This window comes from Equus caballus, chromosome 8 (assembly GCF_041296265.1).
Source record: "Equus caballus isolate H_3958 breed thoroughbred chromosome 8, TB-T2T, whole genome shotgun sequence".
Taxonomy (NCBI): Eukaryota; Metazoa; Chordata; class Mammalia; order Perissodactyla; family Equidae; genus Equus; species Equus caballus.
In genome coordinates this window covers 5,297,453-5,311,804 of record NC_091691.1, presented here as the reverse complement: position 1 = coordinate 5,311,804, position 14,352 = coordinate 5,297,453, and the positions used below count along the sequence as shown (strand labels likewise).

Below are 14,352 nucleotides of genomic sequence, written 5' to 3'. Positions count from 1 at the left end.
TATCTCCAAGAAGCTCAACAAAGCTCGGGCACAGGAAACATGAGAAACAGCACCGACACACATCATATTGGAATTGGTACAAACCCATGATGAAGACACACTCTTACAAACAGGCAGAGGGACCAGCCTGGTGGCGTAGTGGTTAGCTTCACATGCTCTGCTTTGGTGGCCTGGGGCTCACAAGTTCGGATCTTGGGCGCAGACCCACACACCACTCATCAAGCCATGCTGTGATGGCACCCCACGTACAAAACAGAAGAAGAATGGTACAGATGTTAGCTCAGAGACAATCTTCTTCACCAAAAAAAAAAAAGCCACCAGATAGAAAAGACATGATGTACACAGAGGAGCAAGTATCATGGTGAGGGCAAGTCTTCATTAGAAGCTGTGTGAGCAAGAAGACATTGGAGCAATATCTTTGAAATACTAAAAGAAAAAACCTGTCAACCTTGAATTCTTTCCCTAATGAAAATGTCGTTCATAGGGGTAGGCAAAATAAAACATTTTCAGAGTTCAAAACGTTGCAGAATTGATCACCAGCAGGTCCTCACTACAAGATGTGGTCTAGGAGGGCCATCAGATAGAACGAAAAGATGGTAGATAGAAACATGAATCTAGTCTACACAAAGAAATAAGAAGCATCAGGTATGATAAACATGCAAACGTTTTTATTTGTTAATGTCTATGAAAGATAGTCACATGTTCAAGCAAAAAATAACAATGCTATGTTGTGATTTATAGTGAGTGTAAAAATAAAATATATGGCAATGCTACCACAAATGCTGGGGGGAGGAAGAACATGTTATGCTCTTCTTTAACTCCATGCAGAATTATAGCATATCACTGGGAGGTAGACTGATAAGTGAATCATTTAATTTTAAAAATGTTAAAGAAAACACTTAGCAACAAAGAGTTATACCTAATAAGATGTATTAGCTATGCTTCTCCAGAAAATATAGAACCAATAGTACGTATATCTCATATGTATATAAAATGTAGAAATGTGTATACACACATGTACATATGCATGTATTTGAGAGATAAGCATTTTATATACTTTAATTATATGTTAATAGTATATTCTATAATGTTATATATAACATGTTATATATATTTATAATTATATATAACCATTACATCTCTAGCTCTTTCTATATATATATAAATACATTTATAGAGAGAGAGAAAGATTTTAAGTAGTGCTTCTTCCAATTGTGGGGCTGGCAAGTCTGAAGTCTGTAGGCAGACCAGAAGGCTAGAGATATCCTAGTAAGAGTTCATGTTTCATCTTTAGTCAAAATTTAATCTGAATGATTGAACATTTTAAGAGGAAATAGAGAAGAAAATAAAAAGATCAAAATCAAACTTCTAGAGATGAAAACTACAATGTGTCAGATTGAAAATACAAGGAGTGAGATTAACAGCAGAGAAAATACTGCAGAAGAAGAGACGAGTGAACTTGAAGACACAGCTATAGAAACTGCAAAAGAAAAGTTAGAAAAAAGGCATTAAAAATCACCAGAGAATCGCTGAGCTATAGGACAACTTTGGGCAATATAAAGGGATGGAATTGGAGTCCCTCAAAAAGAAAAAGTGGGGTGGGGAGTTGAAACCAGGCACAGGTGGGGCGATTGCCTTGTTCTACAAAGCAAGCCAGTTGGTACACAATTTTGCATGTGAGCTACAAAGTGGCTGCTGCTTCACTACTACTCTCCAAATCCTGCACAAGAATCTCTCTCTAAATCCAACCTAAGCAGAAATATAGACAGAAATAATTCTGTGAAATACAGTTCACCCTATCAAAGTGGACACTTAATAGCAGTGCACCCCTTGTCCACATAAGACCTACTTGTATCTCCACACTCCACACAAACGCCAAATAAATGTAACGGTAGCCATACCACCACCTGAAAACACTGTCTTGCCAACAATTAAGAACATGCTAATCTTTTCCCCAGAAGAGGATGCAAAATAATATTTTGTGTTCTAGGGGTATTTTTCTCCCAGCTCATTCATATTTCCCCTTTGATTTCCTCTACCTTAAACAGAGAGACATAGTGTTAACTCCTGTTGACATTTCCTGTGTAAAATGGTAATAGGATGAGACAGGGGAAGAAAACAAAAATATATGGTTCATATTTTTCCAAACACAAACATATCAAAATAAGGAAGAAATACTTGTTGCTTCTGTAGTGCACGTTTTTGCAACTGGCCATGTAGTCAATCAGACCTGGTACCTATAATTACCTTCTTCACTATCCATTCCCTATTTCCATTGCCCTCAGCAAACAGCTCACTCATTCTTGATCCTTGCTTGGTGGGATGACTGGAACATTCATTCTGGGAGGTTTTGGCCCGTTATCACTCCTGCTAAATTGGACAATGGTGATTTTATGACTGTAACCACAGGCCCAGGGAGCACTAGAGGATCTCTTGCATTTCAGACATACTCCTCCTTACAATTGTGTAGAGCAAAACAATTCCCCCTTGACAGTTAACACCAACCACCCCAGTCAAGACTCTCCTACTCTCCCTCATGATTCACTGTCACGAGGAGAAAAAAGGGATCATAGAGCAGTCTCAATGTGCAGTTCAATGCAATGCAGCAGAGTGTAAAGTCTCAGGGATGAGAAGGACAAACTGTGCTCGTGGATCAGTAGGAATAACAGTGAGTGCTGCCCCTCCCACTTTCCACCTCATGATTCCTAGACCCAAGAATCCTGACTATGAGAGAGGCAACATTGTGTATTATAGACTGACTTAGAGTACATACAGCATCCTGGAAGGCATTGCCTCAGCCCTGTAAGGCGTTATCACCTACCTGGCATTGTCACTGAGTCCTCAAAAGCCCTTCCATCATTCTATCAAGGCAGTTGCTTCAGAATGAAGAGGAAGATTATAAGACCAATGAGCCCATGAGCCTGGGCCCATTGCTGCTTTCCATTTGCAATGAAATGAGTTCCTTGGTTAGAAGACCCCATGTGGAATTCCATATCAAGGGTAAGGAATTCTGTTAGTCTGTGGACAATATTTTCGGCAGAAGCATGTCAGGCAAAGAAAGAAAATCCCTATCTAGAGCAAATGTCCTTTTCACTAAGAAAAAAGAGCAGTCCCTTCCATGATGGAACCAGTCTGATGCATTCAGTCATCAGGTAACTGACTGATGTCTTCTAGAAATGGCATCATCTTTGGGAACTAAGTACTGGGTTCTGCTGTTGGCAGCAATTCTTCCCCTGGGGCAAGAGTGCCTGCATCAGGGAATCACGACCTGAGAAGTAAGTTCAGAATGTGCACCTGGACAGAGGTTGTCCCTGCGCCTCCAGCCGCTAGTGTGGAACAGGGCGCCAGGGCACAGCAGAGAGTCGCCCGTCAAGGGCCTGGGAATGAGCGTTTTAAAAGCAGCAAAGGAGACTGTCACATGCAGGGAGGGTTAGTAACCGTGACCCAACACCTGAAGGAAAAGGCGGCAGTTATATTTATACTATCATCCTAGACAACGACGTACACATTTTCTGACCCTGTGGTCTTTGATCTCAATCTAGTAGAAATTATCTATTTCTCTGACCCAGGTTCAGGCACTTCAGTTCCCCCATACGCGCCAGTCCTGGTTTAACACCATCACTGTCCACACATGATCCTCCACCCTGTGACCACAGGATACCCTCCTCACTCCCCCCTCTCTGAGAGGCTCCTGTCCTGCAGACGGTGCCGCTCCTCACTCCCGGGATGAGTGCCTGGCACACAGCAGTTGCTGGCTAAAGTTTGTATTCCGAATTAATTAAATTAAGATGTTTTATTACTTGATACAGTTTCCCAAACAACTGAAGGCACTTAATTATAATAACCATTCACTTCAGATGCTCTTAGAGTTTGAGCCAACTCTCATCTTATACAGCAGTTCTTTCCAGTGTGATCTGTCCTTGGCCCTGAGTAACACTGGTGATACTGAGGCACAGTGCCTATGACCTAGCCCAGGAGCTCACACCCAGAGCAGAAACTTATAGCACTTAGATTATTCTTTGTGTGTTTGGCAAGTGATGCATTTCCTTCAGGATCTGTGTTCAGGAGCTATGATTGGGTTAGGACCCTGCACCTGTCTAAGTCTTGTAGTTTCACCTGTAATATGGCTTCAGAAAAAGCAGACAGACTTCACATCTGAGCTCTGCTGTGGCCAGCCCAGCCCAGGAATGAGGTCAAGACAAAGTCTGGGATAAAGGTGTCAGCCCCAGATATGGGACCAGCTGGAGGAATAGTATCCCCTGGACTGAGGGTGGCGTCTTCAGGGGCTGCCCCTCCCATCTCTGTGTCCCTTGAGGGTGAGCTCTTCTCTGAAACCACAGAGCTCCTCAAGCAGCAGCCCCTGAGCTGGGGTGTCATCTCACATAGAACTAGAGGGACCTATAGTTAGGATAGAACTGTGTACTGGGGCTTTGGGGAGAAAAATAAAAAGAAGAAGATTTGCAACGGATGTTACCTCAGGGCCAATGTTCCTCACCAAACAAACAAAAAAGCATACCTTTGAGAAAAAGAGAACAGGTGAGATTGGAGGTGCAGAGATGGGATGGGGGCGTGATTTCGTGCAAGGATTCTGGATGTTCCACACCCAACTCTGAGGATTGTTGTTGTTAGTGCCATCAAGTCTATTCCAACTCCTAGCTGCCCTGTAGAAGGCAGAGTGGATCCCTGCCCTGTATTTCTGCAACATCCTACCACATTTGGGCACTATATTGGACAATTCTCCACTGTTATTCACAGGGTTTTCATGGTCAGTATTTTTGGAAATGGGCAGCGTGGGGCACTGGAATTGGCCACCCCAAGATATGTCTCTGTGGCATGAGGATTATTTTGGGCTGGTTACTTTTAAAAACCACAGACATGAGAGAAACTCTGAAAAGTAGAATTTACTTACCCGTTGTTAAGAGACATTTACATTTGTAAAGGAAATCTCCATCTGTAAAGGTGTCTCCCTCTCTGTACCAGGAAGAAGGGGGTCATGATCTTATCTCTAGAAACTTATCAATGCAAAAGGCAAGGACTTAAATCTGCATAATAACCTTACCCTTGTTTACTGTGCATTTCTGGTAATCTCCCATAACTGACTCCCCCCACCCCCAACATCCTCCTTTGCCATTAGCTTAGGGTGGTATTTAAGGTGAAAGCTTCCGTCATTTTGGCAAATTGCTCAGTTTGCCTGATCCTCTCCCATGTACACATGTTATAAATCTTTGTTGAATTTTCCCCTGTTATTCTGTCTCATGTGAATTTAGTTCATTGTCTACCCTGAAGGACCCAGAGTGGGTAGAGGAAATGTCTTTCTCCCCTATAGCAGTCATGTCTTTCTTCCTAAACTGTGAGAAAATTGATGATGATAAAGGAGCCTATTTCTGTGTTTCTGAATGTTCTGGTGTTGAGAAGTCACTTCCTAGACATACAGTATGGACACTGAATGAAAGGATGACTGGGATTCAGGCATTGGTGAAGAGAAGTGTCCTAGGGAGAGTTTCTGTCACAGAGAAAAACACACAGAAACTAGAAGGCAGAAGAAAGCATGATGTGTGACAAAGTAGGACAGTCCAGATCAATGGCAGCTGACTGAGATCAAGGAAAGAGCAGGAACCACCTATTTCTGTCTGGACATCCCATTGTGACATTACCCCCCAACTCAACACCCACGTGGCTTGTGAAAGGTCTATTCTTAAACATTTATCCACATCGTTGCAGGGTATAAATCTGAATCAAGCTCAGCTGACAAGGGCAGGGCAATTAAGCCCCAAGAACCAGGTGGCCCTGGAAGGACTTGGGGAGATAAGCATGAGGAAGTGAGTTTCCATGTGACCTAGACCTGAGCTTCTGAGACTTCAGTGAGCACACAGTCCCCTGGGGGTCTCCACAAGATGCAGATGCAGCTGCTGCAGGTCAGGGTGGGGCCCAGGAATCTGCATGTCTAACAGCTCCCAAGGGAGCCTGTGCTGCTGGTCCTCCAAGGACCACACTTTGAGTGGCTTCACTCCTGCTCACCTGCTACTCACAGCTCAGCTGAGGGTCACCACAGGAAGGCACAGTCTGTGAAGCACAGGGGACTTGCTCTCCCTCCCACCCTGTGTCCATGGGATCTTGGCTCTATACTCACCTCTGTCCACATTTCTCCCTCTCATCAGATTTAGGGGCCTAATCTGTCCTGACTCAGCCTCCATAGGTATCTGGGGCTCCTGGACAGATGGTCTTCATTTCCTTTGCTGAAGCAGTGGTGACATTGAGCGTTATGATTGTGTCTGCTGGTACCAACAACTCCTGACACAGCCCCACATGACTGAGGGTGGGGTCAAGAATCATATCTCACATACCCTAGACACCAAGTCTGGCAACATGGCCTTTCTGAGCATGTCTTGGCTCTAGCCCAGCCATGAGGCTGATTACTATTGCTGTTCCTACACAGGGTGGGGGAGGGGGACTCATTTCCACTGTGTCTTAGTGAGGAAGAAGTGAGACCAAAACCATCCTGAGCTGCCCCTCTCCTCTCCTGCCCCTTGTTGTGTTGTCATTTTCCCTGTAGTGTGTGGGAATCAGAATTAGCCACCCTAAATGTGTCTCTTTTGCTTGATTATTTTTAAGAACAAGAGACTCTGCAAGAAACTTTCACCACCCCCTCAACTGCCTAAAGAATTTAAAATAGAAGACCTGTTCCAGGAAGGGGCTAACACGAGAAGATAACTGTAATGTAATGTAAAATGTGTTTCTGAGGTCACACTGTGTGTAGTTGGCCCATTTGCATTTCCATATCCATGTAAATTGCCCTCCTCCCCCTTGAAGTCCCTCTCAAACCCCTACCCACAACATTCTGCTCTTTCTTTAGCTGAAGATGGTCTTTAAGCTGGCAGCTAGGCCATTTTGGTGAGTTGCTCAGTTTTCCTGAGTTTCTTCCATGCATACGTGTTATAAAGCTTTGTTTGATTTTCTCCTGTTATTCCATCTCATGCCATTTAATTGGTAGCCCAGCCAGAGGGACCCACAGGGTAGAGGATTTGCCTTCCTCCCCTACAAGTACATCACTTTCTATGTACTTTTCTTTTATGGCTGAAGAAGTGAGGTCCACTCCTCTCTCCAACTACACAGCAAAGGAGGTCCTGGGAAGCATCAGCTCATTGAGGCCCCTTGGGAGCAAAGGCTCTGTCCCTGACTGTGGTCTGTGTGCTCAGACACCACCTGATCTGCTCAGGAGAGGCAGGTATGGATTGATGAGGATTTTTAGGCTGCTTAATTTTAAAACGGTTTATGATCAGGATTTTTAGGCTGGTTATTTTTAAAACTACAGATGAGAAGCAGGCTCTGAGGACTGGAATTTTGCTTGCCCTTTTGAGAGACATTTGCATTTGTGAAGGAAGGGGGGGATGAGCTTGTAGGGACCTGAAATTGGCCACCCCAAGATATGACTCTTTGGCATCGGGATTGTTTTGGGCTGATTGCTTTCGATAAAGTGGGACAGGGAAGGAGGCTCTGGGGAATGGAACTTGCCCTTCTTGGGACACATTTACATTTGTAAGGTAAATCTCTATCTGTAAAAGGTGCCTCCCTCTGTGTACCAGGAAGAAGAGGAGAGATGACCTTGTCCCTAGAAACTCTTAATGGGGAAGGCAAGAACTTAAGTTGGTTGCTGTCTGGCAATCTCATCTAACTGGTTTAGGCTGGTGGCGTCTAACCTTTCTAAGCTTTACTTAATCCAGTTTGATTCTTGTCTAAAAGTCATGGGATCACCCAATGACCAGACCCCACCTGCACTGATACCATTTTAACTTATTTTCATGTTCTTTCCTTTGTCTTCGTAAAGAGATGACTCACATACCTATGCCTTAAATTTAGCCCTAACCCTCAACTCGGGGCAGCAGCAGGAGCTCTGACTGCCCGTGGGTCCTGTCCCCACGCACCAGCTCTGCCTGCCCATGGGTCCTGTCCCCATGCTATTCCACACTATTCTCTAAATAAAAGAGCACTACTGCCAGATCTTGAGAGTCCAAGAAATCTTTCTTTCGACTCTTCGGCTCACTGACCCCGCATCATGGATGACGTCCAGATGGCTCAGAGCCCAGTTTGGGACAGTGCAAGGGGGTCACATTGAGATCCTGTCTTTAGCTACTATTGTCCACCCCATCCTGGGACAGGGGCCTCCCTGTCCACTTTTCATATCTGTCCTCTCTTCCCGGTACCAGAGAGAGAAGTTTGACAACAGGTGACCCTGGCTTGACTTGCCCATGACTTGAGGAAGCAGATCCTGGGGGACCCTTTCACCCCATGGGGGTCAGGCTTTGTCTGTAATCAGCAGCCTTGGAGCCCTGATAGAGCCATGGGTCCTACCATCAAAGATGCCTCACTCCTCCTCGTAAATCCCTTTCTCCACCTCATGGCCTTTTTTGTCTCCCTGACCCTCATTGGCACTCACAGAGGTACTAAACTTTACCAGATTAACACAAATTATCCTTCAAGGTCTGTTTACAGTCCCATCCTCAGGGAGGCCATCCATGATGTAAAGACTAAGTGAGATGCTTTTCCTGAATGTTCTCACGGGTCTCTGTATTTCCCCTTTTGTAGCTCATAGCATCTGTCATATCTCATTTATACCTTTGCCACAGTTAGACTCAGTTCTGGGAGGGCGGGATTGTGCACAGGGCTCTACAAGCTAGTGAATCTGAGTATTTACAGTGATGGTTATAACTCTCATGGAAAACTACAGAATGTCCTTATGGGACAGGACAAGGCTCTGGAACCATGTGCATCACTCCCCATCATGATCCCAGAAGCAGGAGGCCTGGAGACAGAGGGGTCTAGGTCACAGGAGAGACTGTGCTGCCTGGGGATGAGACAGGCTCCTGGGAGGAGAATGGACACTATAGGGGAGGGAAGCGTGTTACAGGAGGCCCCTCCCAAGGGGTTGGGATCATAAAGAGAAAGCAGCTGGAAGGAACCCAGCCCTGCTGCAGAGGCCCTGAGAGCAGAGTTCTAGGGGGACTGAGTTAGTTAGCTAGGGCGGCTGTCACAGAGCACCACACACTGGGGGCTGACAATAGAGATTTGCTGTGTTACTGATCTGAAGTTAAAAGTCTGAGATCAAGGTGTCAGCAGGGTTGGTTTTCTTGTGGGGTGTGAAGGAGAATATGCTCCATTCCTCTCTTCTAGCTTCTGGAGGTTGGCTGGCAGTCATTGGTGTTCCTCACTTGAAGATTCTGCCTACATATTCACATGGCGTTCTCCCTTGTCATAGTCTCCAAATTTTTGCTTTTGTAAGGACACCTGTCAAATTGGATTAAGGGTCCACCCTACTCTAGTATGATCTCATCTTAGATTAACTAATTACATCTGCAATCATCCTCTATCCAATAAGGTCCTATTCAGAGGTACTAGGGTTTAGGACTTCAATATATGGATTTGAGAGGGGACAGAATTCAATTCATAACAGTGGTTCTACCATGGTTGGACCCTTCCTTCCCTTGGGGAGGAAGCTCGTAGGTGCACAATTCTGCAGGTTGTAGATGCACCACTAAGCACTCAGGGATTCAGGGAGCATGAAAGGATGGCCCAGGAAGACCCCTGACTGTCCCCTACATGACCCATACCTTGTGCCTGAAGTCCAGCCTGCACTATAGTGAGAACATCTCTGACATGTGACAAGGATGGCCACCACAGGCTCCCAGTCAGGCCATAAGTGAGACAAGAGCCCCATTTCTTCACTGGGGGGGAAGGTGTTCAGTGGCAGCTGCCTTCCTGACAGAATCCCCAGTACATCCAGTTGATCTGCGTCTACTCCAACTACATGTCCTGTTTCTCCTGAGCCAGCTCAGCATAGCTGTGGATGTGCCATCCTTAAGATCCTGGTGACCTGCCCCTTGTGCTCTCAGAACTGATCAAAATGATCAGTCTGATGAGCCCCTGCTCTCTCTGTCCAGCACCCTTTCCCCTCAGTGATGCCAGCCCAGCCCTGAGGCCTATCAGTCCTCACCTGCCCACTGAGGAAATTAATAAAAGAGACCTTAACTAAAAAGGAAGCAGGAAGGCCTGTAATGGGAGATCTCATGCCCTGTCATACCTCATCAATTACTCCAAACAGGAAGAGAGGTGCCTGCATCTTCAACAGGAAGTACAACTACTCTACTGCTGAAGGAAGATTTTCTCCAACCCCAGCAACAGCTCAGCCAATGAGATGATACTGCTGCCCTGAACTGTTGCTGCCCCTCAATGGACTCTCCTTTAGAGCAGCCCCTCCTTACCCTCCCTTTTTCTCTATAAAAGCAGCTCCTGTCCTTTGCTTTCTGGATTTGCCTATCTTTCGCTATACTATGCACATCCCAAATTGGAATTATTTAAACTATTCCCAAATAAACTCATTTTAAGGGTAAAATAACTGGTGAATTTGCTTCTTAAGTTGACACCTGCATACCGCCCTCTGTGGATGAGTCAGAGCACTCACACTGATGTCAACAGGGGCAGTTTGGCTTTGCAGTTTCTATCCTGCTCCCCACCCCCTCCCCCCCGCAATGAGGAGTCTGATGCAGGGCTGACTCTAGTGAGACAACGGGGATGAGATCACGCACATCGCAGATCTGGACAAGCATGAGGCAGTTCTGCTGTCGTTCGGCTGGGACATCGCCCTATGCCACTTTTGGAGAACCAGGGCCACATCCTTGCACCCAAAGACCTAGTGGTCAGGACTGGAGGCTGGGAGAATGTGCCCCTCCATGACCTGTTCATAGGGCATTGCATTTGTGATCTTGTGTGCATGTGCATGAGTGTGTATTTTGATTTGGCCAGGAAATGTTGCCAATGTCACATGTCCCAATCCCGAGACTTTCTCTCTTCATAACATTCTTCCTTTCATTATTCCAGTGTCTTTGCTTTATATTATGCATAGGAATAAGGATAAGGATATCAATAGAAGGAGAAAAGGGAAACATTCATATGTGCTTAATATGTATCAAGCACTATCCAAAGCACTTCATATTTATTAAACTGTTTAATCACACATCCTCTATGAGGAATTCTCATCATCACCCAGTTTTACAGATGGGGAAACTGAGGCATGGAGGGATGAGCAACCTTCCTGAGGTCAGAACTAGAAAGTGGCCGACCCAGCAGCAAACGCAGGTCTCTGACCCGAGTCCCCGGTCTCCACCACCATCCTGTGGCCTCTCATTGTGCCTTCAAAGCTGAGACTTGGCCTCTCCTTAATGTGCAGGAATTCCTCTCTCCTATTTCAAAAGGAAATGACTGATATAGTGACTCCTCAGCACAGCCCTGTCCAATAGAAACAAAATTTGAATCACATATGTAATTGAAAATTTTTCAGTAGCCACATTTAAAAACTGAGGAGAAACAGGTGGAATTACTTTTGGAATATATTTTGTTTAACTCAATTAATTGAAAATATTATCATTTCAATGTGAGTTAAACATAAAAATATTGACATATTTTACGTTATTTGTATACTAAGTCTTTGAGAAGTGGTGGGTATTTCAGAACTACAGCATATCTCTAGTGGGACCACCCACATTTCATGCTCGGCAGCTAAATGAGGCTCGTGGCCACGCTATGGACAGAGCAGGTTGGATGGATGAGTTTTCCTTGGGGTAATGGTCCCTGCAGTGTGTAATCACAGCCACCAGGCGGCGACGGAGAGTCCCATATCCCAGAACCTCACAGGAGGGCAATGGCTGCTCCAATTTCAAAGCAAATCAGGAATATTAAGGCCACCTAGAAATGAGGGAATTTTTATAACGTGTCCACATTACTTCTGTTCTCGAATACAAGATATTAAATACAACTACAATATTAAAGATGAATCTGAGGGGCCGGCCTGGTGGCACAGTAGTTAAGATCACACATTCCACTTTGGCGGCCCAGGTTTGCCGGCCCGGATCCCAGGTCTGGACATGGCACCACTTGGTACGGCATGCTGTGGTAGGAGTCTCACATATAAAGTAGAGGAAGATGGGCATGGATGTTGGCTCAGGGCCAGTCTTCCTCAGCAAAAAGAGGAGGATTGGCAGCAGTTAGCTCAGGGCTAATCTTCCTTAAAAAAGAAAAAAGATGAATCTGAGCCATCAACATAATTTTCTTTTTTTGAGGAAGATTAGCCCTGAGCTAACATCCGTGCCCATCTTCCTCCACTTTATATGTGGGATGCCTACCACAGCATGGCTTGACAAGCAGTGCATAGGTCCACACATGGGATCTGAACTGGCCAATCCCGGGCCACCAGAGCAGAACATGGGAAATTAACCACTGCTCCACCAGGCTAGCCCCCATCAACACTTATTTCCACTATTAGTCAGTGTAGTGAAGGACAATAGTGTGTGTGAATTTTTAAATTAATATTGACATCTGTATCTCTTTCAGAAAAGATCATTTCCATAAACCTCATGACAAGTCATAAAGTTATGTTTTGAGCATAACTGAGAAAGGAAGGCCAATCATAAGAAATATTTTATTGAATTTGGATTACCCGGTATTCTCCACAAAGAGATACATTTTCCTAACCTAAGAGCAATGATCAATTTAGAAATGGTCAGTTCTCCCCAGGATGGTACTAACAAGTTCCCTCCCATGCTGTAATGAGACCCAGAAGCAAACGTGTCAGAACCAGCCTGCAGGAGTGGCCAGCAGGGCCCCATGGGGCAGACTCTAAGGTGTGAAGTATGAGGAGTGGAGGCATCAAGGTGGGGGGTGGAGAGGAGCTGTGTGTAACACGTTCAGTGGGAACAGAAGTGCATGTGTCTGAGGCACGTGGCGCTCATCTCATCTTCGATGATCTCTTCAGACCAAACTCTGAGGAGTGAGCACATGGGGTCTCCTGTCTGTGCTCATGTATCAGCACAGCGCTTGGCACATTATTTCCATGTACAACATCTTAGCATTTTGTCAGTAAATTAGTGTCATCACATCCTCAGCAGTACTAGGTCTGAAAACAAATACATTTCTTCACAATATTAGGTGAAAAATGCATCTTGCCATCATGTGTATAAACTTTAAAAAGTTTCTGTTCCTACTCTGACAGTTGTCCAAACTCAGTGGCCTTGACCATGTCAGAAAAGGAATCCTGATCCTGACTTGTCAGGAGAAGAGCCTGACAAGAGGAGCCTGGCCAGGCATCTGATTTCCCCAATGTCCCACTGACACATTCTTCTGTGTTGTCTGTCATGGAGGGAGCCGAGGGAAGGTCCCCATCTCTGTGTGTGAAGAGACATGTGTTTCATTGTGACACACAGGTCCCAGCACTGTGAAGATCTGGGTGCTCTTCAAAACAGACTCAGGGAGGAGGGAGCACCTGAATACAAAAGAGAAAGGTGTTGACAGGAGGGCCCAGGACGGCTGGGATGAGGGTGGAGGAGGAAATGGGTCTTGGTGAGGAGCAGGCAGGGAGGGAGCTGACATGTCAGGCTCTGAAGTCAGTCTCCTGGCTTGGACTCTTGACTGACTCATCACTGTCTGGGGACTTTGTGGAAGTCATTTAACCTCACAATGATGGCTCCTCCTCATCAGACTGGAAGAGAAGGTGGCCTCAACCAGAGGGCTGCTGGTGGGTTATTGTGATAATCTGGCTGAGGCGGTGCATGTAAACACTCACCAAGGGTCTGATGTCTATTGAGGGCTCAGAAGTAGTCATTCTACTGAACTAGCTGTACATGTAGGATGACATTCGACCTAGGGGCACAGGGGGCACTGTGGGTCCTGGTTTGGGGACCCTAATAAGATCAAGTCCCTCGGGTTGTACTCAAATGCAAATGGCATGACTGTCACTTCCTTTGCAGACACTTCTATTGGGCATAATCAACCCCCAACTCTGAAACTCACACCTGGCCCTTCTTCTGACCTCAGGAAATTACCAGCCAGAAGTCCTTAGCCTCAGGGTTCAGACAAGAGCTCAGAAAGAAGGTATAGAGAGTAGATTTGCATTCAATGCTCCTCCCTTCTTGAGCTGCGAGAAAAGAGGATAAGACTGGAGCTTGAAGAGGCCAGTGCAACTGGGCAGCCTCAAGGCAGAGCTCCTGGAAGCCTCCACCATGGACTGGGTTTCCTTCTACCTCCTGCCCCTCATTTTCTCCACAGGTAAGAGTGTCCCAGAGTACTCAGGGGTCTTCATCCCCGACATATCCTCCAAGAACATTCCCCAGGGACATCTGTCCGGTCTTGGGTCATTCAGCATCGTTCTTGTATTTTCTGTTTCCAGGTCTCTGTGCTCCTCCTGTGCTGACCCAAGCCGCATCTGCATCTGCCTCCCTGGGAGCCTCAGTCAAGCTCACCTGCACCCTGAGCAGTGTGCACAGCACCTACTATATTGAGTGGTATCAACAGACACCAGGGAAGGCC

General features: G+C 45.7%; 1 protein-coding gene across 17 annotated transcripts in view; it reads left to right on the top strand.

Moving 5' to 3' along the window:
- LOC100060608 (immunoglobulin lambda variable 1-40) overlaps window positions 1-14,352 on the top strand; it is a 765,973-nt gene that overhangs the window by 717,300 nt on the left and 34,321 nt on the right. The gene's annotated exons all lie outside the window — the stretch shown is intronic.